The following is a 14422-nucleotide window of genomic DNA, read 5'->3' as shown; positions in this document are numbered from 1 at the left end:
AGTTTGAGACCTCCAATATCTTCCTTCTTTTTCAAAATTAGTTTGGCTATTTAGGATTCCTTGAGAGTTCATAAGAATTTTAGGATAGATTTTCTATTTATGCAAAATAAAGTCTTTGGAATTTTGGAAGAAGATTGAGAGGTGCTGTCTTCTAATGTGCCCAACATTGTTATTTGGACTAGTATTGGAGGCATGCTAACATCTTGGAGAAAAATATAGTTTAGATATCTCACTCTAGAGTTATGGGAAACTCAGTCATAGGGAACTATCAAAAATTGCCAATTTTGGTGATTTTTTTCAGTATAGATATGGAGAGATGAAGCAGAATCAAATAACAGAAATCAGGCCATAAAATGTGCAGCCAGCTTCAGAAAGTTACAGTGAGCTAGCAAAGAAAAGATGGTTTTAAATGGTTTCTTGGCTCTGAGATGAACGCAAACCCCAGGCTGCCTAACTCCCTGTTTTGTCTTTGGAGAAAGCCATCTGAAACAAGTGATTTAACAGACTGAAGAAAGGAGCCAAGATCTTCATGTCAAGATCTTATAAATCACAAAGTGAGACTGAGCTAACTTAAAGACATGACAACTTCCTTTCTGCCTCTTTCACATCCTCCTACACACCCCAGTGGCAATGAAGTGAAGTGGGTGAGTGCTCACATCTTGGAGCTTGACAATCCAAGTTCAAATCCTAATTTCTCTACCTGTAGACTCTGGATTAGGGCAAATTATTTCACACCTATAAACCTTGTTTTCCTTGTTCACGAAATGGGATTAGAGTACTATATATCTTTTATACTTCTTGTGAACATCAATTAAAATAACACACATATAGGGCTTAGTATAGGATTGGCAATCTTTTATCCAACAGGTATATATTGAACACCTATCACATGGTTTTAAATGGTACTGTTCATGAAGAATTAAAAAAAAAAGTAAATAAACAGGTGTATACAGTCTTGTCAAGGAAACAAATTACTAAACAAAGAGACTAAAACAATTTAAAAATGTCATTAGAGTCATGGAAAAAAAACAGGATTCTTAGGTAAAGAATGATGGTGGAGCTCTAGTTTAAGTCAAGGAAGGCCTTCCCTGAGAAGGTGACAGGACAGTTATAACCTAAGAAGGAGAAGTACCCAATTCCAGGATTGTGCAAAGACTCCCGAGGTCAGAAAAATCTGGGTGGTTCTAGAGACTAATAAAATTGAGTGGCTGAGATGCAAAGAATGAGTGGGGCAGGGACAAATGATAAACAGTACCTCTGAGTCACCTTTAAAGCTAAGGTAAGGAGCTCATATTTTATTCAAAGTTCAAAAAGTCCCCATGAAGAATGTTAGGCAGCAGAGAAACATGAGTTGTCCATGTTTCAATAACCACTCCCTCTGCTGTGTGGAGAATAGCACATAGGGAGGCAGGAGAGGGTGTAGGAGGCCAGTTAGAAATCACTGCAAAAAGCAACCTGGATGGAATTGGAGAACATCATGCTGAGTGGAATAAGCCAATCAATGAAAGAGAAACACCACATGACCTCACTCATTTGTGGATAATAAAGAACATTAGAAACTGATGAACCAAAAGATAGATATAGAGACAGTATATCAACAAGTAGACTGTCAAATTACAGCGGGGAGGGGAGGAAGATCTGGGGGAGATAATAGATCAACCGAAGGACTTTTATACATCCATATAAGTACAACCAATGGACACAAAACTCTGGGGAGGGAGGGGATATGTGGGAGGGAGGGAGGGGGGCAAAAAAAAAATCAATAAAATATATTTAAAAAAAAAAAAGAAATCACTGCAAAAATCAAGAGAAGAGGAGATGGAGACAAATGGAGATAAAATTGACCAAACTTGCTAGTGGATGTGGAAAAGAGAGAAATCACAATGCAGAATATGCCAGCAGGATATGCTTTGGAGAGGAAGGGAAATGAAGTGTTCGACTTTGGATTCGTCACATCTGCCTGTGAGACATGCAAGTGGAGGTATCAAGTGGGTGGTCAGATGTGAGCACGTAAGTCAGTAGAGAGCGATATTAACTGGAGATGTAAATTTCAGAGTCATCAGTGTGATTGCTACCTAAAACCATGGGAAAGGAGGAGATCACTCGACCAAAAATGTACAGAAAAGAGAGGAAGGCCCAGGTACATATTCTGAAAAACAACAGTTTCATGAGTTCAAAGTGGTGAAAGCAGAACAGGCAGAAAGTCTGAGGCAAGGTGCTAGAGAGGCTGGAAACCATCTAGGAGACAGCAGAGTCTCAGACTCACTAGAGGAGAGACTTGTAGGAAGCAGGGACCTGTCACTGTAATGAATGCTGCTTGGAGGCCAAGCCAAATGTGACTGAGAAGAGTGTTCAGAGGTTTGGGAATATGAAGGACACTGGTAACTTGACAAGAGCAAGTTCACACTCTCTGGGCTCAAAGTGAGTTCCTAGTACCTATTAGCCATAGCAATAATAGGAGGTTCCATACTCATCTCTTTGTTTCTGAGATAATGCAGTGGCATCGGGCACGGATCAGGGCACAGTAGGGCAGCATCGATGACTAGCTATTCTCAGGTAGAAGTCAGTCTCATTTTGAGGTGGAACCTAGGATACCACTGCCCTTCATGCATAATTGCCATGGTAGTTGCAGACAACGAATGCTCCAAAAGATCTGGGTGCATCACTACTTAGGGTCAGAGGGAGAAATATTTTCTCCTCTCCCAGTGCTACCATCACTTCTCCAGTTCAATCCTGCCCATCTTTCTCACCCCATTCTCCCGTGTATTCTGGGGTTGCACTGCTTCTCTTGGTCACATACCAAAGCAGCATCAGGCATTGACTCTGCTGCCAAGGAAAGGAACCAGGTAGGCAGAGCCAACACTAAATTTAGGTCCCTCCAGTCTCATCTATATCTTTGGAGCCAGAGATGGGCCCATCCATAGAGCCTGGGCCCATGAGCGGCACCTTTTCTCCTATGCACAAGCACCTCGGGGAGTGAGAGAAGAGTGAAGACAGAGAGGAAGCAAGAAGGCAAGCATTCTTTACAGAAAGCATATCACCACTTCATTGCAAACAAACAAACAAACAAACAAAAAAAAAAAAACACTGTTTCCCTCCTTAGCACAGCACTGCATTACATCTCTCCCAGAAGCCTCTGGGACCATCCTGAAGAAAAACAGTACCAAATATGAGGGTGTTGTTGGTCTACACTAGCTTCAGAATCCCAGAGATCTCCGAATTTAAAGTCAGCATGGATCTAAATGACCACCCATGCACACCTTCTGAACACTGGCAGCCATTTTTGTCCTTATGCCTCTACCCCCTGAGCACCAAGAGTTCCACAGAGCGGGAGAGCTCCTGGGAGCTCCAAGGAGACACAGAACTTATTCCAGCCGCTGTCTGAAAGACAGATTTCCTGTTGCATCAGTGCAACTGTGGAGTGAGCCAGGCATGTCCAAGGATGGGAGGCACCCCTCAACCACCATCTCTGCTTGCATCAGCAAAGGAGCAATCCAAAGGAAAGAGCTGATCAGTGATGCTCTGAGCAGGGGAGAAATGTGACAAACACCAGGCCTCTGGTCAGAGCAGCCCCTCCCTGCCCACCCCATGGCCCCGCACCCCTCCCCCTCCACCCCTTTCCCACCATAATTCTCATGCTAAATGTTTGCTGAAAAATTGGGATCAATAAACAAACCAAGAAAGTCCTCTAGGTGACCTCACTGTGGGACTTTGGCTCAGGATCTCGCTCCAGCTCCCACAGGGGCGATTCAGGGCCTGTCCGATCTCACATTGACTGCAGCCACAGCCTCCAGACTGGTCTGACTGCTTCGGCTCCCCCACTTCAAATGCACCTCCCCTAGCCTCCAGAGCCATCTCCTAAGAAGAATATTTGTGAAAAGCTGAAAATGTCACTTTCCCAAGGCAAAGCACTTAATGGCTCCCTATTTCCCTCAGAATGCAGCCAAGCCCCTCCAAGGCCTCTCCTGAATTCACCTCTTGCTCTCTCTCTGCCCCCTTGTGGACCTTAGTACCCACACGCTCTGTGGGGCCTGGCTCCTCCTGTTTGCCTGGCTGGCTTCTGCTTTGCCGACTCACTTAACCAGCCCATCTCTTCCCTAACTTTCCCACCTCTTGCTCCTCATGCCCTTCCCCTGGGCTAAGTGTTCTTCCCAGATCCTTCCAGAGCCTTTTGGGCCCACCTCTATCATTGCAGTCACACTACAGTCGAATCACTTATTTCTGAATTCATCTCCCCCACTAGCCTGTGGTCCCTCTCAGAACAGAGACTTTCATACTAATTCCAACATCACGAGTACCTAGCGTATTGCCTGGCGCAAAATAGGTGTTCAATGCTTAAGGTGGAATTAACGAATAACTCCTTCCTGGACCATTTCTCTTTAATGTGGGAAAAGCCACCTTTCCACCATGTGAGAACTACTTAGAGGGCAATGTATGCAGTGGAGCTGGTTACAGGTCTAACTAGCAATGTCAGATTTCATCTGAAGGTGTCTCACAGAGAGCCTGTGGTCTTGGTACCTCAGCCAGTCTCTGAAACCAGTCTTTCATTGCTCTGATCCTTATATCCTTGATTAATGCGGAGAATTCTGTTTTCTCGTCAACCTCATCCTGTTTTTGTCTATGAAGCTTGGGCACCCTGGCACCAAGCCCACCAACGCAGTGGCTTCCTCTGCTATCGCAATTCCTCCTCCATGCTCTGGCATAGCAGTTCCCTGATGGTTGCTTGACCAGGTTTGTCCTGGTCCCTGGCTTGCTCCTGTCCTTCCTGGGTGGTCTTCTCTTCTTCCTTTCTAAAGCTTTCCCCCTTCTGCTCTCCTAATGCTGCCTGGATGGAATAAGGCAGCATTGCCAGCTTGCTAAATAATTTCAGGATTCTTTCCCTGTATGATTACCTAGAAAGTGAGTGGGGAAGTTACTGCTTTTATTAAAAATACCATGTCCCTAAGTCATATGACAGACTGGTTTAGCAGGTGGCAGCATTTTTACTCAAATTGCCCACTAAGGTAGTGAGAACACAAATAGTTTCTATGTTCAGTTAACCTTACAATGAACAGCATGAGATGATCTGGAGCAATAAACAATAGTTTCACGACTGCTCAGCATCTTGATCTGCCTTCCAGTCTTACCCCTGCCACCTGCCACTGGCGTGCATTATGGTTTGTTCATGTCTCTCTCAAATGTGCTTCTCAGAGCAGAACCCCATACTCCAAACGAGGTCTGGATGATGCGAAGGTCAGGAGGGCCATTGCCACCTCTGCTCAGGATGCTGCAATTTGTCCCACTCAATCCAAGGTCCCTTGGGATAGCAACCAGCTGAGCCAGTTTAAATCCCAGAACTGTGTCCTCTCCTCCTCAGCCACCTTGTCTCTTTGTCTGCCTGTGCCTTTGAAAACCTGATGCAAGAAAATGTGCAGGGGAAAAAATTGCTAAAGGATTTTTTAAATAAATCATCCTCTAAATACAGCTAAATTCTTCCATGTATCCATTTATTGATTCAAACACCTTCTGTATTCCAGGTCCTATTCTAGGCACAAAGGTGCTAAGCAAGATGCCAGCTCTGGGCAGAAGAGGAAATAAATATTGTTGTACGCATTCTCTGGGCCAACCACTTTGCTCTTATGCTTTTATTTAATCCTCACATGACTCTCTGAGGTGGTGGGAGAAGTTCCATACTTTGTTCAAGGACCAGTCAGGATAAGTTAGGTCCTGCAGAGATAACAGCCAAAACACCAAGTTTTGGAGGCTTAAAAACAACAAAGGTCATGCTATGTGAGTTGAGGATTCTCTTCCATGTTGTCCTCACTTACGGGCTACATCTGAAGATGACTCCATCTCCTTGCTGCTGTAATTATGGGAGAAGAAAGGAAAAAGAGTGGTGAAGCAAATCACAGGTAGGCTTCTAGATTTTCTTCCTGGAAGTAGCCACGTCACTTATACTTCCATTTTCTTGAACAAAACAAGTTACATGGACACCCCTAACTTCAGGGGACAGAGAGGTGAAAATGTGTGCCTAGAAGAATTTGAAGTACTTAGTGAGCATCCTAATAAACACTACAGGCTCCAAAACTCAAGTTCGTTTCCACCACACTCTACTCAAAACTAGTGAGAAGATGAAGTACCTTCAAAGAGACTAGTGGCAGGGAGGCATAAATCTAGAGAGTTAAAAGCCACTCCCAATGGAAGATCCAAATCAGGAATAAAGATAAGTTATCCTTGGAATATTCATGAACATCAGAAAGAAATGGGATTCTTTTGACACAAGTCAGATATACCTACTAAATTTACAAACACCTATAGAATATACACAAGAAATGAGACCCTGCAATCATGAGGTATTTTAGGAGTTTACTAACTAGGACTTGTTATATGATATCCAACTTCAGGCTCAAATTTATATCATGACAAGGTTTTTGAATCTAAGGAAAGAGCCTGCCACCTCTCTTTAGTTCTTTCCCTTGCGCTTTTCACTGAAGATGAGAGCACTGGGGACTGGGGTTGATTTGCATTTGTTGCTGAAATAATATCCTAGCAATTAGCTGTAAATTTGAAAGTGATAAATATGCATAAGAAAGCCAAGCTTTGGAGGACTGCATAGTGCACCTTCCCCCCTCCCCCAACACTCACACACTCAGAGAGAAGCCATCAGCAGAGCTGCACAATTATGGAAATCTTTGTAAGAATCTAGACCTCAAGATAAAACCTCACCCTTTCTTGGGCGTAAATGTTGACTCACAGGTGGTCCAGATGAGATCATTATGCACTACATCAGGTAGCATCACATAACATCTGTCTAATAGCATCAACCTTAGTCATGGAGTAGCTAGTTACGTAAATCAGATCCAAATACCACAGAAGAGCTCTCCTATGCCATCCTCATCCAACACACACACACACACACACACACACACACACATGCACGTGCATGCACATACTTGCACACACACATATTTATGCTCTTCTTCAAGTTAGGGAGAAGGTTTTGCGATCTGAAATTGTGAGTTTAAATCCCAAGACTGCAAAAATGATGTAACTACCTAGTAATGTGTCCTACCACCTGGTAAACATGGCCAAACCATTTCCATCAATGGACTTGAACTTGCTAGACTGTTTTCCAGTACCAGCTTTTCCAAGATGCACCAGAATAAAGGGGGCATATTTGTCTTTTAAAGAGATATCACCCATCAGTTTGCTTATTCTGAGTATAGGTTGTCTGGTTGGTGATGAATGCATCTCTGAGCTGTCCTCTACAGTAGTCGTTTGGTATTTTTTCTGATATGCACTTATTTTAATATTATTTTACATCCCAGAGAATTAAAAAGAGAAGCATATTGATATAAATATACACATATGTTCTGTATTCCAAACAAACACTAAAGTTCTTTAAATCTTTAATTACTTTTTTAATTTTCTAAAATATTCAGTGTTTAGGTCTGGGAATGGCTATTATCTTCCATTTATGCAAATTACCAGAATGAATAACCATGATGCAATATCAACTTGACATTCAACAAATACTAACTGAGCACTTACTATGTGCCAGGCACTGACTTAGATGCTAAATATGCTATGAACAACTATTAGGTTTATTTAGACTTGGTTTATTCTAAGTAAGGTATTTTGTTTACTGTGTTAATGATGTATTAAAAATTCATTCACTTAAAATAAATTAAGACATCTCTAAATCAGATTATTCTGTATTTTTATGCATGTAAGTGTCAGATATAATAAATGAGATGTGGATTTATGAAAAGCATGCTAAGAAAGAAAGCAGGTTCATTACCTTTATTCATTTTCTTAAATCGGAAACCATGTCTGCACCAATTTTCCTAATAGAATATTTCTTTTCACTGTCAATTCCTATTAAGAATGGTCCCAGGCATTCCTGGGGCACAAGCTTCAACTGCCTTTTTTAGAATTCCAGGATCCCCATCTCTCACTGACTTAATTTCTCACTGTTTTTTGGCATGGATTCTCTATTAAGGTCACATTGTTCCTCTTCTGCTCCCCTACATGTGGCCTGTTTATTGGTCCCGCATCTCAAATACATTTGCTGAAGTCCTAAGAAGGGGCTTGGAGGTGAATAGGAGGAATTTTCTGTTTTTAAGGAGTTCACAGACTCACACATGTCAAACACAAGGCCCGCGGGCCAAATCCAGCCCGCCAGGCCTTGCAATGTGGCCCGCACTGCGCTGTCATCACTGCACTCCGCTGTCAGTTATGACATTGTCAGTTTATGACTGTTCAGTAAACCATTCGGCCCGCGATTTAGGCTGGATTTTAGATTTTGGCCCCTTCTCTGATTGAGTTCGACACCCCTAGGTGTAAGATGGGGAGACAGATCCACAAATCAGATCATCACAAGTCACACACAGTGTACTTGGGGACCCTTAGAAGGGAGGGATTGTGTGTGTGTGTGTGTGTGTGTGTGTGTGTGTAGGGTGTTGAGGGAGAGGTCAGGACAATGTCACAACAGGGAGGCTGGTGAAGCTGACCATTGGACATTTGCCAAGTGAACAAGTGGGCAAAGGGTATTTTGAGCAGAGGGAACATTCTGTTCAAAAGAATGCTGTATTAGCTCACGTTGCTTCTCTTGCCACACTCTTCCCTCTTAGCTGTGTCTTTAAAATCCAATTCCATCATATTCCTGAACCGGTTGCATTCATGCTTATTTTGGGAAGAGGGTACATTCTATTCGAAGGAATGCTGCATTAGCTCATGTTGCTCCTCTTGTCACACTATTCCCTCTTGTTTGTGTCTTTTTTTGTTTGTTTCAATTTTATCATCTTTATAAATTTTATCATTTTTCTTGTTAATATATATATATATCTATATCTATCTATCTATATATATATATATATATATATATATATATATATTATTGTCTAAAGTTTTATATATGTCTCCTTTTTCCCCAATTGACCCTTTCCCCAGCCATTCTACCCCTGATAAGCCCCCACCATTCCAGTGTTGTCTGTGTCTTTAAAATCCAATTCTGTCATATACCTGGACTAGTTGCATTTATGCTTAACATTGGGAGGAAGCCTAGAGATCAGGCAACCCAATTTCCTTATTTCAGAGATGAAATATGAGGTGTAAAGTCTTACATTGTGAATCATGCTTTGATCAAAGGTGTTCACTTACTTGACACATATGTATTGAGCACTGACTGTGTATAAGGCACTGTGAGGTGTACAAAAACAAATTGAATCTGTTTTTCCCCACAAGAATTTAGTTCTCAAGTAGAAATATATGGCCTGGAGTTGAAGAACACTTTGGTGTTAGATAGACCTGAGTTTGAAGCCTGACCCTGTGGCATTGTGTTGGCAATCTTAGACTGCTCATCCTACTGAAACAAAGCTTGCCCCTGTATACAATGAGGATAATAATGGACCTTCTTCATAGGTTTGTTATGAGAATTCTATGCAATAACATTTGCAGAGCACTAGCATTTAATAAATCTTAGTGATGAGTGGTATAGCCTTACTACAATGTAGGTATATTAAGTGATGACAGTGAGTAGGTACTCAATTAAAAAAGATCTGTATGATTAATTCATTAAACTTTTAATTCCAAGCTCTTTACCTGATCAAAAATTAGCATATAATTCCTTGACAATCTGGGTTCCTCAAAGCTTTGTGTCAGGCTAGATTAAGATGGAGATTTTTTTTTACTCCCTAAGGTCCAGTAACCTCTTGCAATATAATGAATCCTAATTACTCCATTAGTATCATGCAATTTTTAAAATTGGTTGGTCTGAGCAGCATCCTAAAAACCAGCTGTTTGATTAGAAAGAGCTCCTTCCTTGGGCTTATGGGTTCACACATTTAGCCATTTATACTCTATCTCATGGCATTTGTGCTCCACAGGGATTGTGAGACTGTGTCCTGTCCTCTGAAACATTGTCAGGAAGAAGGAAGGAAGAATGAGAATTAAGGAGGGAAGACACAGGAGACTTGTGATTGTGCTTAAGAGGAAACTTCTGAAAGACCTCCATAAAGGAAAGAACGACCTTCCAGGTAGTGGGGCTCATGGCTGCAGTGGTTCCAGAAGATTTAAGGTCAGCTCTTGTTGTTCTGCAGGAGAGGCATGAGAAGTGGCTGGGAGGGAGCTTAGCAGTGCTTAGCTCCCTCCCAATAATACGCTTCTATGACCCTATTAAGCCATTCAAGCAAATATTTATTGATTACCTATGATGCATTAAGTCACCACTTAGCGTGCTAACTAGAAAGCACTACAAAAAGCAATGTCCCTATCCATATGGAGATGGCATTCTTGGTGCCACACACTGAGGTATTGTGGCGCCTGAGCTGAATGTCTCCTATAGGTACAGAGATATGGATTGCCAGGCATGAGAGGATGACTCTTCGTTAATGCATACCACTCAGTCACCCCTGTGAAAACTGGGCAAGAGAAGTAGCTCGGTGGGCTATGCAGGTAGTAGATAATGGACAACTGAACTGCTGGAACTGACCCCACCCCTAACCACAGCGGCAATGTTTAGATCATCAAAATCCTCCGAGATCAAGTTACTGGCCGTGACGCCATCATTTGCCTGGCTTTTATTTTATGTGCTGCACAGTCTAACTCCAACCTTTGACTCTCTCTGTAACCATCTCTCCTTTGAGTTTGGGTTTAAACAGCTGCCCAGCCCATCAGTGCATCAGAGCGGCCGAGCAATAACTCATGCAACGACATTTAAGAGCTCACAGGTCCTCAGTAGACTGAAGCAGAGAAAAACAAGCTTCCATAGCAACAACATGTCACTCTAAATCACTATTGCTGTTTCGTGAACAAAGTGAGGATTGAAATAGAAAATGTGCCAGGGAGTGGGGTCAGCTCAGCAGATAGGATCCACTGTTCTCTGGGAATTAGATCACCTTGGTGAGAGAGACAATATGCTCATTTTTATCTTCGAAGCAGTTTAATTCTGAAGCTACGAAACTTATCATTATTTGTAACTTTCTTTGTCACTGAAAAAAAAAAGTTTTATCCTCCCCCTCCCTCACTTTTTATTGACAGACAACTGTTCAGGTTTTATTTCATAATCATAAACTTAACTCTGAATCCAGCTAGACTGGGAAGGGGGTAAGGACATTATGGAACCCAATGAACTGTGGCAAGCGCACAAAGATTATAGAATATTCCAAGCAAATCGGGGTGAAGAGGTGCTCTCCTGAGCTACAGAAGGAATGGTCTGGTGGTTTCGATGAAACACAAATCAAATTTACTCGAGTTGTCCACAGTCAGTAATGCTGGTCTTGCCATTGCTGGACCCAAAATGCTCTATGGCTGTCACAGTGTCCAGGCCTTCTGTCAGCTGGCCGAAGACCACATGCCTGCCACCCACCCACTCAGGTTTGGCAGCGCAAGTGAAACCTGGGAGCCGTTTGTGTTAGGTCCAGCCTTGGCCATGGACAGGACACCAGGACCTGTATGTTTCAAGATGAAGTTCTCATCCTCAAATTTCTCCCCATTGATGGACTTGCTGGCTGGCCTGTGCCATTATGGCCTGTGAAGTCACCACCCTGGCACATAACTATTTCTTTCTCTTGTTCTTTGCATCCAAACAACAGCTCTGCTGGAGACAGCCTGCAGGGAGTCGGAGTGAGGGTGAAGGAGCTGGGAGGCTGCAGTTGAGAACCTCTGCTGATCCCATTAAGGCTGTGCTTGTTATGATAAACATTCCAGCAGCCAGAAAGTAGCTAGTAAACACTGCGGGGACCGGGCTGGGGACTTACCTCATTGTGGGTTTTGCTAACCGTCCACTTACATTTAAAAAATGAAAACGTACGCAAAGGAGCTCTCAGATATGTGAGAGCTTGGACTAAGCTTCATGGGCTCCGTAAGGCCTCCGACCGCAAACACGACTTAGAGTAAATATAATCTGAGGCAGAAGCAATTTTGTCCAACAAAAACAACACAGTGAAGCCTCTTGGAAATTATTTGATAAACTATTAACATAATAACTGCTTGTCTGAGCCTTGGCTTAAGACCGCAGATGTTGGACGTGATACAGCCTCAGAGCAGCTCAGCGGGCGGGCGCGACGGCGGCTTTGCTTTGTTCAGGAGGGACGGGGCAGTGGAAATCAATCCTCATGTGTGAAAAGGAGAGGACTCGCGTGTGCTCATATATTCCATAACTATAAAAAAATGTAATTCAGGCAATTGCTGTCTTTTTCCTCCCCCCTGTTTTGGCACCGGAGAGCTGTGTCCCTAAATGTGCTCCTCATAGGGAAATTTTGTTCTAGAGACTCCAGTGCGCTCTGAAATAATAAACAGGCAGCATTTCTGCCCACGTTTCCCCATAGGTGGCTGGCGAGGCTGGCCCCTGGCCTACACTTTCCTTTCAAGCTTACAAGAAAACCTTTGCAAATGGTTCCTCTCAGCTTTATCCCTGATCTTTCCCCAATTCTCTGGGGGCGCCCCATCTCTGGTGGGCCTCTCTTGTAAGAATTTGCCAAGGTAATAGGTATACACATGCAGCTATTGTTTTTTAACCAATTCTATTTGCCATGACATCTCAATGTCAAGTTGGGTAGGACTGAATTTTCTAAATTTATTGAGTATTTATGCTTGAGGATATAAAATGGATATTCCTTAAGTTATCATATACCATGGAGAAAAGTGTACAATTAATCGTCTTTATATCCTACATGCATTATATCATTTAATTTTCACTATGACACTGAGGTAGGCTTTACCTATATTGCCTGTATTGTACTGATTAAAAAACAAACCCGATATTCAGAGAATAACTTGTCTTAGGGTTTGTTTTTTTTTCTCCACATAGTGGAACATAATTGGGACATGTTCATCCAAAATGCAATAACAGTGACTAGACTTACCCTCCTGACTGAAACAATAAAAAACTGGACAGGATATGTGAAACAATTATGTTTAAAACATTGGGCATCAGGAGACTAAGGACAGTGATCTGAGAGGTAGGCAATAATGCTCCAGCTTCTGTGTCAAGGTGCAGAGACTCCCTGGGTTGAGGAGACAGAGCTAGAAGTCAAGGGAGGCCAAGGGAGTGAGAATTCTTAGGACAAATTATGGGAGAAAAGAAAGCACTTGACACATGTCTCTGGTGATCTGGTAGGTGATAGGGTATGTGTACGTTTAATTTTATAAGAATTTCACTAGTTCTCTTCCAAAGTGGTTGCACCATCTACACCCCTACCATCAGTGCTGAGAGTTCTAGGTGATTCACATCCTTACCTCACTTGCTCTTGTCAGCCCTTTAAAGTTTAGCCATTCCAATGAATGTGAAGTGGTATCTCCTGATTATTTCAATCTGTGTCTCCCTGATAACCAATGTGCTTAGCATCTTTTCATGTGCTTATTGTTCATTCATAGAACCTCCTTTAGGAAGTTACTGATCAAGTTTTTTGGTCATGTTAAACAATGGAATTGTTTGTATTATTGAGTTGTAGGGGTTTTTAATAAATTCTAAAGTCAAGGCCTTGGTCAGATATATATTGCGAATATCTTCTATCACTCTAAGGTTTGTCTTTTATTTTAACAGGATATTTTCAGAAAAGATGTTTAGTTTTGACAAAGTTCAATGGGTCAATTTAAGAAAAAGGTATTGAGAATCAAAAAGTTGATTCCTAAAGGAGTAGCATATAGAGTTTATGCCACAAATAATATTTTTGAAATAATTCACAGTGATTGAAAAGCTGGCTCTTCGTTCTGCTCAAAAGGGGATTTAAAAAAAAAAAAAAAAGTCTTTTCTGGACTGGAGAGAAAGGAGCTTGGAGAATGGGAGAGGAAATCAAAGCAAGAGGGGGTTTTGCCCACCTGTCCCCACCCTCTGTCAGTGTGTGGGATCCCATTGTGGAGGCAACCTACTCCTGGCTTTCCCAGGCACAATTCTGGGAAATAAAACCTGTAGAAAGTCTCATTGGAGGGTAGCCATGATGGATGAAGGATACAGGTGGACAGGTCTAGGATAAGCCTAGGGAGGTACAATGAGCCTCAAGGGAGATGGAGAAAGAAGAAAAATTAGTCTTCAGATCCACCATTGGAGAGAGAAATGCTGAGCAAAAGTGTGCTAACTAACTAAAGGAGCCTGGATTTGACCACTCAATGCCTGAAGTTCAAAGGCCATTATAAAAATCTGGACATCAGGAATGAAGTCTAAAAGTCAAGGATGAGGGTGAAATAAAGTGAGGTTCAACCCAGTGAATGTCAGTGTGAACAGCACACCATTGTGAATGAGATGCCTTTTTACACCGAGCCTTCCACACTTAAATTAATCCCTAAGGGAAGGCAAAAGGGGAGGGAGGAAAATTCAGACCAATCTTCATCCAAAAGAGACTTTGTTTTGATCTGGAAGGAAGTGAGTTTATCTTGAATTGACAAGATTGTTTCCTACTATAAAAAATATATGAGAGATTGAGAACTAAGTTACAGAGAAACA

General features: G+C 42.2%; 1 pseudogene across 1 annotated transcript; it reads right to left on the bottom strand.

Annotated features, from left to right (window-relative positions):
• Window positions 1-11224: 11224 nt before the first annotated feature.
• LOC311628506 (peptidyl-prolyl cis-trans isomerase A-like) lies at window positions 11225-11534 on the bottom strand (annotated as a pseudogene). The gene has a single exon. The product of its transcript is annotated as a peptidyl-prolyl cis-trans isomerase A-like (transcript).
• Between the last annotated feature and the right edge of the window lie 2888 nt (window positions 11535-14422).

Source organism: Pipistrellus hanaki, assembly GCF_964339955.1.
Source record: "Pipistrellus hanaki genome assembly, chromosome: 9".
Classification (NCBI taxonomy): Eukaryota; Metazoa; Chordata; class Mammalia; order Chiroptera; family Vespertilionidae; genus Pipistrellus; species Pipistrellus hanaki.
The sequence above is the reverse complement of the archived record's forward strand: the minus strand, read 5'-3'. Positions and strand labels throughout refer to the sequence as shown.